The following is a 15,855-nucleotide window of genomic DNA, read 5'->3' as shown; positions in this document are numbered from 1 at the left end:
GGATCACAAGAATTTGGTCTATTTACAAACAGCCCAGCGGCTGAATTCTCGTCAGGCCAGATGGTCCTTGTTTTTCTCCCGGTTCCACTTTACCCTACATTATCTCGCCGGGGAGAAAAACATTCGTGCTGACGCTCTTTCTCGCTCCTTCGTGTCAGCTGAGGAGGAGGACGAGCCTCGGCTCATTGTCCCTTCGGAGAGTCTGAGAACTGTAGCTCCGGTTTCGCTAGAGTCTGTGCCCCCGGGCAAGACTTTTGTTCCCATCAATTTGCGTCCGGAGGTTCTCTCTTGGGCTCATTCGTCCAGAGTGGGTGGACACTTTGGGGCAAAAAGGACATCTGAGTTACTGGCAAGAATGTACTGGTGGCCACATATGGTTCGTGATGTCGGAGACTATGTTCAGGCATGTGTCTCTTGTGCCAAGAATAAGTCTTCCCGACAACGGCCAGCTGGTTTGTTATACCCTCTGCCGGTGGCAGACAGGCCCTGGGAGATGGTCGGGATGGATTTTGTTGTGGGTCTGCCCAAGTCTCGTGGCTGTACCATTATTTGGGTAATCACTGACGATTTTTCTAAAATAGTGCATTTGGTGCCGCTTCCCCGGTTACCTTCTGCACGGGCCTTGGCAGCGTTGTTTGTCAATCACATCTTTCATCTTCACGGTATGCCAGACAAAATTGTCAGTGACCGAGGTCCCCAGTTTGCGTCTTGGTTCTGGAGAGAGCTTTGTCGTCTTCTCAGTATCGAGTTGAATCTCTCTTCGGCTTATCATCCCGAGACGAATGGGTTGGTAGAGAGAGCCAACCAGACCTTGGTCACATATCTGCGACATTTTGTTTCTGCTAAGCAGTATGACTGGGCATCTTTGCTACCGTGGGCGGAGTTTGCTCTTAACAATGCTGTCGCTGATTCCACTGGACAGACTCCATTCCTCCTTAACTATGGTCAGCATCCGCGAGTACCTGTGCCCATGCCCGTGTCTTCCGCCGATTCCAGGGTGGCAGACTGGGCTGTGGAGGCACGGGACATTTGGGATCGCACTCAGGATGCCATTCAGGCTTCCAAGGAGAGAATGAGGTCCTCTGCCGACACACATCGGCGCCCCGCTCCAACCTTTGCTCCTGGCAACTTAGTGTGGCTCTCCGCCCGTAACATCTACCAAGTTTGCACCTCGCTACTTAGGTCCTTTTAAGGTCCTCGAACAGGTTAATCCTGTGGTTTACCGTCTGGCCCTTCCTCCACGCCTAGGTATCACCGACACCTTTCATGTGTCCCTCCTTAAGCCCGTCTACATGTCCCGGTTTTCTGAGTCATCTACTGGGACGTTGGGTTCGTCTACGGACGATTACGAGGTGAACGCTATCTTGGGGTACAAGGTGGTTCGTGGCAAAAAATTTTATTAGGTGGACTGGAGGGGTTACGGTCCTGAGGATAGATCCTGGGAGCCTGCTGAGCACATTCGGGCTCCGCAGCTCATTGCTGCCTTCGAACGTAGCGAGGCCCAAGGAGGGGGGGCCCTAGGGGGGGGGGTAATGTTAGGGGTCGAGTTCCCGCTTCTGCTCAGGGGGAATCTCAAACCACCTCCGCTGCGGTCTCCCATTCTTATCCAGCCACAGTGGAGTCTGCTCAGCAAAGACATCGGTCCCAGCGTCTTGCTCATTCTCACTCTGTTCTGAGAGTTACTGCTGCTTCTCCAGTCTCTGCCATTAAAGTCAGTGCTGGTCAGCAGCGAGCGGACTTCTCTGGGACTAAGTCCTTGTCTGCACGTACTGAGCATGCCCAGGGTAAGATCTCCCGTTGGAGATCGAGGGTCATGTGCTCAGGCTCTGCAGCACATTCCATTGGTCCTCTTGGCAGGTCTTGGAAGGGCAAAAGTGCTGTAGCCACTTCCTGTGCTGCAACTATATAAACTGCGCATGACCGCATGGCCATGCGCTAGTATTGTCTTACAATTGCTAATGTGTGTATGTTGTGAGTGCAAGTCGTCCTTGGATACCCCTACCCTATTGAATGTCTGTTCGCGGAAGGTGTATGGTTGCTATCTAGCGCCCGACTTATCCTACAGCACGAATCACACATTACAGCGTCCAGTTGCTGTGACCGCCAGTACGGCGCCGTGCACTTCCTCTGTGCTTTCCTTACCCAAGCCTGGGTGGTTAGTGGCGTTCATCAGTGCGGCACCGCATGCACTCTTGTGCCTTAATATTGTTATTCAGTTTCCTTACACACCCAGTTGCGGTGTTGTGCCAGCAAGGGTCTAATCGGACTTCAATCCTAGTTGGGGTTGAGTTCGCTGACTACTTGCTCGCGCTTTAGGTGCGGTACCGCGGTCCTGTGACTTAACAGGATTGCTTCTTTCACGCTGGGTGAGGTTTAACCCACGCGTGTATACTTTAGTGTACCGCCATATAGTCTGCAAATTGCTAGCAGCAGGTTTTCACCTGCACGGTGGACCCCGGACTGCGAACGCATCTATATCATCTGTCTTGGTGCGTTCCGCCAGTCCTAACAGGGTCTTTCTGAATCCATTAAAGATGTTATAGTGGGGTTTCCCATGCCTTCCGCTCTGAGTGATTCTATGTCTCTGGCCATTTAGATTGACCGGCGCTTGCGGGAGCGCAGAACTGTGCGCGCTGTGGCGTTATCCTCAGAGCAAATTCCTGAGCCAATGCAGTGTGATAGGATTCTGTCTAGAACGGAACGATAAGGTTTCAGACTTCAGAATAGGTTGTGTTATTATTGTGGCGACGCTTCTCATGTCATTTCTGTCTGCCCTAAACGGACAAAGAGGATCGCCAGTTCAATTATCATCAGTAATGTACAACCTAAATTTTTGTTATCTGTGTCCCTGATCTGCTCATTGTCATCATTTTCTGTCATGGCGTTTGTGGATTCAGGCGCCGCCTTGAACTTAATGGACTTTGAGTTTGCCAAGCGTTGTGGTTTTCCCTTGCAGCCTTTGCAGAACCCTATTCCTTTAAGGGGCATTGATGCTACACCCTTGGCTAAAAATAAGCCCCAGTTTTGGATACAGGTGACCATGCGCATGGCGCCAGCCCATCAGGAAGATGGTCGATTCCTGGTGTTGCATAATTTGCATGATGCTATCGTGCTGGGTTTTCCGTGGTTGCAGGTACATAATCCTGTGTTGGATTGGAAGTCCATGTCTGTGACTAGTTGGGGTTGTCAGGGGATTCATAATGATGTTCCTTTGATGTCAATCTCCTCTTCTTCCTCTTCTGAAATTCCAGAGTTTTTGTCTGATTTTCAGGATGTATTCGATGAGCCCAAGTCCAGTTTCCTTCCACCGCACGGGGACTGCGATTGTGCTATTGACTTAATTCCAGGCTGTAAGTTTCCTAAGGGTCGACTTTTCAACCTGTCTGTGCCTGAACATACCGCCATGCGGAGCTATATTAAGGAGTCTTTGGAGAAAGGGCATATTCGACCATCTTCTTCACCGTTGGGAGCGGGGTTCTTTTTTGCTGCTAAAAAAGATGGTTCCTTGAGACCCTGTATTGATTATCACCTCTTGAATAAGATCACGGTCAAGTTTCAATACCCTTTACCTTTGCTTTCCGATTTGTTTGCTAGGATTAAGGGAGCTAGTTGGTTTACAAAGATTGACATTCGGGGGGCATATAATCTTGTTCGTATTAAGCAGGGTGACGAATGGAAAACTGCGTTTAACACGCCCGAAGGCCATTTTGAATACCTTGTGATGCCATTCGGACTCTCTAATGCTCCATCTGTTTTTCAGTCCTTCATGCATGGTATCTTCCGGACTTATCTTGATAAATTCTTGATTGTATATTTGGATGATATTTTGATTTTTTCTGATGATTAGGAGTCTCATGTGCAACAGGTCAGGATGGTATTTCAGATCCTTCGTGACAATGCTTTGTTTGTGAAAGGGTCTAAGTGTCTCTTTGGGGTGCAGAAGGTTTCTTTTTTGGGCTTCATTTTTTCTCCCTCGTCTATAGAGATGGATCCGGTTAAGGTTCAGGCCATTCATGATTGGATTCAGCCCACATCCATGAAGAGTCTTCAGAAATTTTTGGGTTTTGCAAATTTTTATCGCTGTTTCATTGCTAATTTTTCCAGCGTGGTTAAACCCTTGACCGATTTGACGAAGAAAGGCGCTGATGTAGCGAATTGGTCCTCTGCGGCTGTCTCTGCCTTTCAGGAGCTTAAACTTCGATTTACTTCTGCTCCGGTGTTGCGCCAACCGGATGTTTCTCTTCCGTTTCAGGTTGAGGTTGACGCTTCTGAGATTGGGGCAGGGGCCGTTTTGTCTCAGAGGGATCCTGTTGGTTCCTAAATGAAACCGTGTGCCTTCTTTTCCCGTAAGTTTTCGCCTGCTGAACGCAATTATGATGTTGGCAATCGGGAGTTGTTGGCTATGAAGTGGGTGTTTGAGGAGTGGCGACATTGGCTTGAGGGAGCTAAGCACCGTATTGTGGTCTTGACCGATCATAAGATTCTGATTTACCTCGAGTCTGCCAAACGTTTGAATCCTAGACAGGCTCGATGGGCCTTGTTTTTTTTCCCGTTTTGATTTTGTGGTCTCGTACCTTCCGGGTTCTAAGAAAATTAAGGCTGATGCCCTCTCTAGGAGTTTTTTGACTAATTCTCCTGAGGTCTTAGAACCGGTCGGTATTCTGAAAGAAGGGGTGGTCCTTTCTGCCATTTTCCCTGATTTACGACAGGTTCTTCAGGAGTTTTAGGCTGACAAACCTGACCGCTGTACTGTGGGGAAACTGTTTGTTCCTGACAGATGGACTAGTAGAGTGATTTCTGAGGTTCACTGTTCCGTGTTGGCTGGTCATCCTGGCATTTTTGGTACCAGAGACTTGGTTGGTAGGTCCTTTTGGTGACCTTCTTTGTCGCGTGATGTGCGTTCTTTTGTGCAGTCCTGTGGGACTTGTGCGCGGGCCAAGCCTTGTTGTTCCCGTGCTAGTGGGTTGCTTTTGCCATTGTCAGTCCCTGAGAGGCCCTGGATGCATATTTCGATGGATTTTATTTTGGATCTTCCGGTCTCCCAGAAGATGTCTGTTATCTGGGTTGTTTGTGACCGGTTCTCTAAGATGGTTCATTTGGTGCCTTTGCCTAAATTGCATTCCTCTTCTGATTTGGTTCCATTGTTTTTTCAGCATGTGGTTCGTTTGCATGGTATTCCGGAAAATATTGTGTCCGACAGAGGTTCCTAGTTTGTTTCTAGGTTTTGGCGGGCCTTTTGTGCTAAGCTGGGCATTGATTTGTCTTTTTCTTCTGCATTTCATCCTCAGACAAATGGCCAGACCGAGCCAACTAATCAGACTTTGGAGACTTATTTGAGATGCTTTGTGTCTGCTGATCAGGATGATTGGGTGGCTTTCTTGCCATTGGCCGAGTTTGCCCTTAATAATCGGGCTAGTTCGGCTACTTTGGTTTCGCCTTTCTTTTGTAATTTTGGTTTTCATCCTTGTTTTTCTTCTGGGCAGGTTGAGCCTTCTGACTGTCCTGGTGTGGAATCTGTGGTTGACATGTTGCAGCAGATTTGGGCTCATGTGGTGGACAATTTGGTGTTGTCTCAGGAGGAGGCTCAACGTTTTGCTAACCGTCGTTGGTGTGTTGGTTCCCGGCTTCGGGTTGGGGATCTGGTCTGGTTGTCTTCCCGTCATGTTCCTATGAAGGTTTCTTCCCCTAAGTTTAAGCCTCGGTTTATTGGTCCTTATAAGATTTCTGAGATTATTAATCCGGTGTCTTTTCGATTGGCGCTTCCGGCCTCTTTTGCTATCCATAATGTCTTCCATAGATCTTTATTGCGGAAATATGTGGAGCCCGTTGTTCCCTCTGTTGATCCTCAGGCCCCTGTGTTGGTTGATGGGGAGTTGGAATATGTTGTTGAGAAGATTTTGGATTCCCGTTTTTCGAGGCGGAAGCTTCAGTACCTTGTCAAATAGAAGGGTTATGGCCAGGAGGATAATTCTTGGTTTTTTGCCTCTGATGTCCATGCCTCTGATTTGGTTCGTGCCTTTCATCTAACTCATCCTGATCGGCCTGGGGGCTCTGGTGAGGGTTCAGTGACCCCTCCTCAAGGGGGGTACTGTTGTGAATTCTGCTTTTGGGCTCCCTCCGGTGGCTGTAGATGGTAATGCAGTTGTCCCTGGCCTGCAGTTCTGGACAGGTGTATCTGCTGATTGCAAATCTGACTGGGGTATGTAGGTTTGCAGGACTCATTAGTCCTTGCCAGTTGTCAATGTTTCTTGTGAAGTGTTGGATCACTTTCTGGCTCTCCTGCTTAGCTGCCAATTCAGCAAAAGATAAGTGTCTGTTTCTTTTCCTGTGGCACACATGCGGTGTGCTAGTATTCTGTGCTAATCATTTGTTTTTCTCTTGTCCAGCTTAGACTGTGTCAGTGTTTTCTCAGTCTTGTTGGATTCTCTGGAGTTGCAGATATACACTCCACATCTTTAGTTAGATGGTGGAGTTTTTGTATTTTCTGCTGTGGATTTTTTTGGAAGGATTTTTAATACTGACCGCTTAGTATCCTGTCCTATTCTTTCCTATTTGGCTAGTGTGGCCTCATTTGCTAAATCCTGTTTCCTGCTTGCGTGTGTCTTTTCCTCTACTACTCACAGTCATTATTTATGGGGGCGGCTGCCTATTCTTTGGGGTTCTGCTCTGAGGCAAGATAGTATTCCTATTTCCATCTATAGGGGTATTTAGTCCTCTGGCTGTGTCGAGGTGTCTAGGTTTTGTTAGGCACACCACACGGCTACTTCTAGTTGCGGTTTTAAGATCAGGGTTTGCGGTCTGTATAGTTACCACCTACTCCAGGGAAAGTTTTCATGCTGCTCCAAGGTCACCTGATCATAACAGTTATCACTCTGGTGACCACTTTGTCACCATCCCCTAGATCTGATTACAGCTAGCGTCCATGTGACGCTAACTCTCCATTCAGATGTGGAGTCTTGCTGTCCACCTTCATGCCTTAAGTGGAAGCTGAACAGCAAGGTACCTGCTTGCTGCCCTGTCACCTACTCACCACGATCGCTGCCGCTGCCATTATCACTTCCGCCACCACCATATACTCCCCTCTGCTGCCCTCCGCTCCCCCTGCCATCCGAACCCATGCCCTCAACCACCGCTCCCTCCACCCTGCCCTCGTGATCACACCCTCTCACCTGTCCTACTGACCACCCCTGATCACCCCCCTGCTGCTGGCTCCATCTCCTCCATCTGCTGCATCTCCTCAGCCCCCAGCACCTGACAGCCTCCTCCTGCCCTTGGTGATCCCCCCCACCCTCCTGCCCGCAGTGATCACAACCCTGCCCCAGTGATCACCCCCTAATCAACCCCTGCCCCCCTGATCTTACCCTGCCCCACAGTTCTCCCCCCTGCCCCGCTGATCTTACCCCTGCCCCGCTGATCTCCCCACTGATCATCCCCCTGCCATACAGATCTCCCCCTGCCCCGATGATCTCCCCTGTGCCCCACAGATCTCCCCCCTGCCCCGCTGATCACCCTCTGCCCCGCTGATCTGCCCCCTGCCCCAGTTTTTACAATAGGGTTAGAGTTGGGCTAAAGTTAGGGTTATGGCCAAAATTAAGGTTAAGGTTGGGGCTAAAGTTATGGTTGGGATTGGGGCTAGAAAGAGGGGTAGGCTTAGGGGTAGGGTTAAGATTAGGGGTAGGGTTAGGGTTAGGATTAGGGTTGGGATTAGGGTTGGGATTACGGTTAGGGTTGGGATTAGGTGTAAGGTTAGGGTTAGGATTAGTGGTAGGTTTAGGATTAGGGTTTGTGATTAGGGTTGAGATTAGGGTTGGGATTAGGGTTAGGGTTGGGATTAGGGGTGTGTTGGGGTTAGGGTTGGAGTTAGAATTGGGGGGTTTCCACTGTTTAAGCACATTAGGGGCTCTCCAAATGTGACATGATGCCCACGGACCATTCCATCAAAGTCTGCATTCCAAAACATCACTACTTCTCTTCTGAGCCCCGATGTGTGCCCAAACAGTGGTCTACCCCCCACATATGGGGTATTAGCGTACTCAGGACAAACTGGACAACAACTTTTGGGGTCCAATTTCTCCTGCTACACTTGTGAAAATAAAAAATTGCAGGCTAAAAAATCATTTTTGAGGAAAAAAAGATTTTATATTTTCACGGCCCTGCGTTATAAATTTCTGTGAAATTTGGGGGTAAAAAGTGCTCACCACACATCTAGATAAGTTCCTTGGGGGGTATAGTTTCCAAAATGTGGTCACTTGTGGGGGGGTTTCTACTGTTTGGGCACATTAGGGGCTTTGCACGTAACATGACGCCCACACACCATTACATCAAAGTCTGCACTCCAAAACGTCACTACTTCTCTTTCGAGCAACGTTGTGTGCCCAAACAGTGGTTTACCCCACACATATGGGGTATCAGCGTACTCAGGACAAACTGGACAACAACTTTTAGGGTCCAATTTCTCCTGTTACTCTGGCGAAAATAAAAAATTCTGGGCTAAAAAATAATTATTGAGGAAAGAAAAATGATTTTATATTTTCACGGCTCTGCGTTTTCAAATTCTGTGAAGCACTTGGGGGTTCAAAGTGCTAACCACACATCTAGATTAGTTACTTGGGAGTTCTAATTTCCAAAATGGTGTCACTTGTGGGGGAGCTCCAATGTTTAGGCACACAAGTGCTCTCCAAACGCGACATGGTGTCCACTAACAATTGGAGCTAATTTTCCATTCAAAAAGTCAAATTGTGCTCCGTCCTTTCCGAGCCCTGCCGTGTGCCAAAACAGTGGTGTACCCCCACATGAGTTATCGGTGAACTCAGAAGAAATTGCCCAACAAATTTTAGATTCCATTTTATCCTGATGCCCATGTAAAAATTAAAAAATTGAGGCAAAAAATTTTTTTGTGAAAAAAAGTACTTTTTCATTTTTACAGATCAATTTGTGAAGCACCTGGGGGTTTAAAGTGCTCACTATGCATCTAGATAGTTTCCTAATTTCCACAAACTATCCTTTACAACAATTTTGAGAAGGTCACGTGAGCAGCCCTTGGATCTGCAGCAGCCGATACGCACGTGCTTTTGCTTTAAGCTATCAGGTCAGCAGCTCTCTGTTAAAAAAACAAATTTAATCTGAAGGATGAGACCCTATTTTGCTCTTTTTGTCTCCTTAATTTACAAGCTCCTCCCTCGTTGCTTGATAATAAACTCTTTGTCCCGATTCAGTACCGGATGAGGGTCTTTGCCGGATAGATCTTGGACTCATTTGTTCATGGATTTTATCACTGATCTCCCTCCTTCCAATGGCAAAACTGTAATCTGGGTAGTAGTTGACAGATTCAGTAAACAGGCACATTTTGTGCCTCTGGCAATATTGCCTAGTAAAGAGACACTATCTAAGTTGTTTGTTGAGCACGCTGTGCAGCTGCATGATGTACCTTTGATTGTGGTTTCTGATAGAGGGGTACAATTTGTGTCCAAGTTCTGGAGGGCATTTTCTAAAAAAAATTGGGTATTTGCTTGACTTTTTCCTCTGCCTACCATCCCAAGACCAACGGTCACATGGAGAGGGCCAATCAGTCACTTGAACAGATTTTGCTACGTCTCAGCTGGATTTTTAGTGTTCTTTAATGCCAGTGGCTGAGTTTGCATTTAATAATCGGATTAACCAGTCCACTTGCACCTCTCCTTTCTATTGTAATTATGGCTTTCACCCCCATTTTGGTGAATTTTCCAGTCTGGATTCAGGATGTCCAGGGGCTGATATTGGCAGTTCAACAGTTGGGGGAGGTGTGGAGGGAGGTCCAGAAGAACATTGGGGAGGCATAGGGCATTTTGTACATCTGGCAATATTGCCTAGTAAAGAGACACTATCTAAGTTGTTTGTTGAGCACGCTGTGCAGGTGCATGATGTGCCTTTGATTGTGGTTTCTGATAGAGGGGTACAATTTGTGTCCAAGTTCTGGAGGGCATTTTTCTACAAAAATTGGGTATTTGCTTGACCTTTTCCTCTGCCTACCATCCCAAGACGAACGGTCACACGGAGAGGACCAATCAGTCACTTGAACAGATTTTGCTACGTCTCAGCTGGATGGTTGGTGTTCTTTAATGCCAGTGGCTGAGTTTGCATTTAATTATTGGATTAACCAGTCCACTTGCACCTCTCCTTTCTATTGTAATTACGGCTTTCACCCCCATTTTGGTGAATTTTCCAGTCTGGATTCAAGATGTCCAGGGGCTGATAAGGCAGTTCAACAGTTGGGGGAAGTGTGGAGGGAGGTCCAGAAGAACATTGGGGAGGCTTAGGGCAAACATAAACATTTTGCTGACAAGCGATGGTCGGTAGGATCTATATTCCTGGTAGGAGATAAAGTGTGATTGTCTACCAAGAATTTACGTCTGAAAGTTCCTTCTACTATGCTAGGGCCCAGGTTTATTGGTCCTTACAAGATCATTGAGGTTGTCAATCCAGTTGCATTTCGCTTACACCTACCTCTGTCGCTTCGGATCCCCAATGTGTTCCATAAGTCCCTTCTTAAGACATATGTACCTTCCTCTGCTGGGTCTCCATCCCCTCTGCCTCCTGTCTCTGTGGATGGCCAGACTGAGTATGAAGTTGAACAAATTGTGGATTATCGCATGGTCTGCAATTCACTTCAGTATTTGGTCCACTGGAGGGGTTACGGTCCTGAGGATCAATCTTGGGTCCCAGCATGATCTATCCATGCTGATCGATTGGTTCGGGCATTTCATATATGCTATCCTGGGAAACCTGGGGGTCTGGTGGCCCCCCTTGAGAGGAGGGTACTGTCATGATCCAGACTGGGTTTTGAGTCCTGTCTTCCCTTTTCCCTGTCTGATCATGTCAGGGGTTGACTTTTCTCAGCCTCAGTCTGGTCTCGGGTTTGCTATTTAGTCCCCCTGCGTCCTGCAGATCATGTCAGTTATAGTTTCTGCCTAGTGCTGCTGTAAGCTGACTCTGATTGCTCCGATTTGTTCTGCTACTTTTGCTGTCTGAACCCGTGTCTGTGTTTTCCCCTGTTCCCATCTTCGCTCAGTGTTTCCCTTTAGTATGCAGACTCCCCGGTTTGACTTGGGGTGTATCCTGACCTGTTTCTGTCATTTGTCTTTTGGCTTATCCACTTTTGACTGTTACTGATCCCCTGGTTTGTCTCTGATCTTGAGTTTGCTCTTTCCTTTGGTACTGCGCTCCAGTCCAGGATTTGACCCTGCTTGTTTTGACTCTTCTGCTGCCACCTGGGGTAGCCTCACTGTTGCAATTCAGGTAAGCTCTGTTTGGTGCAGATGTGCTTCCTCTCTTCTGCCATCTAGTGAAGCCTGCACCTACTGTACCTGCATTGCAGCAGCATGATATATGAGAGTCAAAATGAGAAAACAAATCCAGAAAATCACCTTGTCTGATTTGGAAAGATTTATTTTGCAAATTATGGTGGAAAATAAGTATTTGGTCACATAAAAACATGCTATATTTCTGGCTTTCACAGACCTGTAACTTGTTCTTTAAGAGGCTCCTCCACTCATTACCTGTAGTAATGGCACCTGTTTGAACTTGTTATCAGTATAAAAGACACCTGTCCACAATCTCAAACAGTCACACTCCAAACTCCACTATAGTGAAGACCAAAGAGCTGTCGAAGGACACCAGAAACAAAATTGTAGCCTTGCACCAGGCTTGGAAGACTGAATCTGCAATAGGCAAGCAGTTTGGTGTGATGAAAACAACTGTGGGAGCAATAATAAGAAAATAGAAGACATACAAGACCACTGATAATCTCCCTTGATCTGGGGCTCCACGCAAGATCTCACCCTGTGGGATAAAAATGATCACATGAACGGTAAGCAAAAATCCCAGAACCACACTGGGGGACTCTATATAATAAATGAGTTTCAATTTTTGTATTAAAGAACATAAATAAATCTACTTTTTGATGATATTCCTATTTTGTGAGAAGCACTTGTACCTCCTCAAACTGTTTACAGGGAGACGGAAAGTTGCACTTTTAGGTATCACAGTACACTGAGTGTTTGTCTGGCATGAGCATGGTCACTCCAGTGTCACAGCGATTTCTTTCCCTAATTCATTCTTGCTGTTTTAAATGCTTTGTGGTAAAAATATACAATGAAAACACCAATTGCAGCAGTCTTGATCTGTGAGTAACCACTTGCATAAGTAAAACCTGGATTCAGACTCTGCACACAAATGGCCATATGATCTTATCCATATACGGTAGGTCCATCTGCAGGACGCTGGGAAAAAACAAGCATTGAGGCCCCACACCCACTAATAATGCCCCCTTTAATAATGACATTCTTAAGGCATACTTTGCAAAAAATAAAAAACAAAGTTTATACTAACAATCCAAATAACCAAGTTGTTTTCCTTTTACTCTCACAAAGATTCTGGGTATCTAGGCAGATGTCTCCGGTATGTGCACTGCCTTGGATCTTCGGTGCTGTTATGTCATTTCTTAGTACTAAAAAATTAGTACTTTCTTTCATTTTCTTTTGAAATTGTGCAGCTTTAAGAACTTTGCTCACAGAGCAACCAACCCTGTGTCCCCACTTCCTCACTCCATTAGCCGTGGTGCCAGTATCATAGCACAAATCATTTGTGTCACATTTTTGAAGGTATAGGAAAACATGACATGATCACACAGTTTGGCCAGCAAAGAATAGTTGCAGTAAAAAAAAAGCTTTCCACATTAAAATGCCCAAAAAAAACGTTTACATGTACTTGTAGCACCTAAATCAAAGAGAAAAGTTACAAAAATATTTGTTAGGGTTGGCCTCAGGTCCCGTGTACCTCCCATGTACTGTCTATCTCAGGTCCCATGTACCCCTCATGTGCTGTGTACCTCACGTCCCGTGTACCACCCATGTGCTGTGTACCTCAGGTCCCATGTACCCCACATGTGCTATGTACCTCAGGTCCCGTGTACCACCCATGTGCTATGTATCTCAGGTCCCATGTATAGTTGGCTAATGTTTAAGTTATTAATTTTATATGGCCCCCGAGTGCTATGATAAAATTCCAAATGGCCCTTGGCAGAAAAAATGTTCCCCACCCCTGTTGTATTGACTCTATGGACTATCATCTCCCTACGCTTGTCGTTACCTCCTCTTTGTGTGTGTATCACAGGTGGGGTAGCGACCCTGGGAGCACTGACGTAACATCTGCCATTCTCCTGGTGAGTCAGTGGAAGGGTGAGTCTCTATAATTTGCACCATCTTGGGTATTTGCTGGGACTGTTCAGTTTGCTATTGTGTGTTGTGGTTCAATAAATATTTCCACTCTGTTTACCCACACCTTGTGATGTCTGAGTAGTGTTCTGCCTACAGGGAGAGAGAGCAGGCGTTCAGTGGTATGAGCCCTGGTCCACGCAGTCTTGCTAAAGACAGCCAGGCCAGTCAACAAGAGCATCCACTGACCCCCATTTCTCCACAACTTTCATATAGTGCAGGCAGTAAATTTATTGTAGATCAGGAGAAGGTGAATAGATTGATACATAGTTTTGAAATTACTCAATATAGCTTGTATTCTAGTAATGTAAATTTACATTTATTCTGGCCGTAGAGTACAATGGGCAAGTAAGAATGCCAAATTGACTCCTAAATGCATAATGCTTTACATAGTGAGTAGTGATGAGCGAGTATACTTATTGCTCGAGATTTCCCGAGCATGCTCTGGGGGTCTCCGAGTATTTGTAAGTGCTCAGAGATTTAGTTTTTGTTGACGCAGCTACATGATTTACAGCTGCTTGCCAGCATAAGTACATGTGGGGGTTGCCTGCTTGCTAGGGAATTCCCAAATGTTTTAAAGCTGGCTAACAGATGTAAATCATTCAGCTGTGGAGATGAAAACTAAGTCTCCGAGCACTAAAAAATACTCGGAGGACACCCGGGTGTGCTCGGGAAATCTCGAGTAACGAGTGTATTCGCTCATCACTAATAGTGAGTATATACTCCGTGTAATTAGCTTAGCGTTTAGGCCAATGATTTTTACAGGCTTATAAATCTAATTCCTAAAACAAGCTTATATCATATGCTGCTCAGAAGACCTTGATTTTCTTTTATACTATTCATTTTGTCAGCTTTTTCATAATTTCTAAATACTTAAGGCAAAAATTGAGGTTTGCATGAAAAGCTTAATATGGGAGGTTACCTTGAACGTAATATCACCTATTTTTAAAGAAAACCTTAAAGAAAACCTTATCCATTTTTTTCGGATTTATCTGCCTCATGAAACTTCACAAAATTTATCACTTGACAGAAGCAGAAGTTCATATTTCTTTTTACCAATAGGAACATTTTAAGGCCGGGGTCACACTTGCAACTGCAATACGAGAAACTCGCGCGAGTCTCTCGACTCAATACCCCGCACTGCCGTCGACATTCGAGACTCTATGCAGCTGAATGCTCCAGTCCTGAGTGCCGGCAGCAGTGCCAGGTTTTGAGACTAGAGACTTGTGTGAGTTTTTCGCATTGCAGTTGCAAGTGTGACACTGGCTTTATCTTTATAATTTTATTTAAAAAAAATAATTAAACGATTACTTAAGGAAGAACTGTAACCAAACCAAAAGTGGACAATTTTAGCTCTCATTTTATTCTTGCTGCTCCCTTGAATATTCTGTTTTTGCTTAAATCCACCATACAGTTCCATAGAAATAAGCCTTTTTTTATTTAGTGCTCTTGTTATGGTGTTAACTGACGGGGTGTGGCTTATAGAGATATAATGTAGAGCAGCCAATAGACACTACCCCATAAATTGCTGGGAGTCACGCCTCTTTGTAAAAACCACAAAAATTAGTAAATAATAAAAAAAACTATATTTCTAGAACTGCATGGCAGATGTGATAAAAGAAAGGTAACTCAAAGAAGCATCTGCAATAAAATATGAACAAAAACTGTCCACTTTTTATTTAGTGAAAGGTCCCCTTTAAGATTGTGATTATATAATGTATTCCCAATGCATTTTTCTTGCACTGATTTGTCAAAAATGCCATAAAAATGCAACGATATCTGTAGTTTTCAGAAAATCATGCAAATAAACATCATATAATCAGGTTTTTTATTTAAATCACTTAATTGAAGGCCAATTGTATTCATAAATGTTTATCAATGAGGATGGTATGCAAAGTTTCCAATCACATTGTAAGTTCAAAATAATTATTTACAGTCATCTTGTTGCATTGAAGATGGTAACCAGTTTACGACATGCATGTGTATGCATATGCGGGATTATAACTACAATTTAATGCTGGCTTAATATAGCAAATGTTTTGGGAATGTTTCCAAGTTCCTTGTGAATGCAAAGCTCTGGGTTATTACTGGTGTAACAAGATTAGTGCTATACTTACATATTTTTCTCTTGTATGTGGTAAATTGAGAAATATTCTATAGTAAAATTAAGACCAGTAAAATAGCAGAAATAGTAGGCATTTCCAACAAAATACCATAATACGAATAACACTCTTTGGCCTCCTTACAGAACATCAATTATAAGACATACTTGTTAACTGGTTTGGAACTCAATTAATCCTATTAGGTGAAATTAATTTGAATGCTAATTTAATAGGCTTCTCTGTGTTGTAAATTATCACTATCCCATTAGTTAACAAAATAATTATTTAAATTCTGAAAAGGTTCTCATTCATAATATCATAAAATGTGAACCAATCAAATCTTGAATGACTGGTGAGAAAGTCATGCTGAAGCACACATAAATGCCAGAACGCATACGCAAGCAAAATTATTTACATCAGACCTTAAGTATATTAACTAAAATTACAGCAGTTATTGATTAACTGGAGTCATACAGAAGAGAAAGTCCAACAGGCTGCCATAG

Source organism: Ranitomeya imitator, chromosome 3 (assembly GCF_032444005.1).
Source record: "Ranitomeya imitator isolate aRanImi1 chromosome 3, aRanImi1.pri, whole genome shotgun sequence".
Taxonomy (NCBI): Eukaryota; Metazoa; Chordata; class Amphibia; order Anura; family Dendrobatidae; genus Ranitomeya; species Ranitomeya imitator.
Note: the sequence above shows the minus strand (reverse complement) of the source record.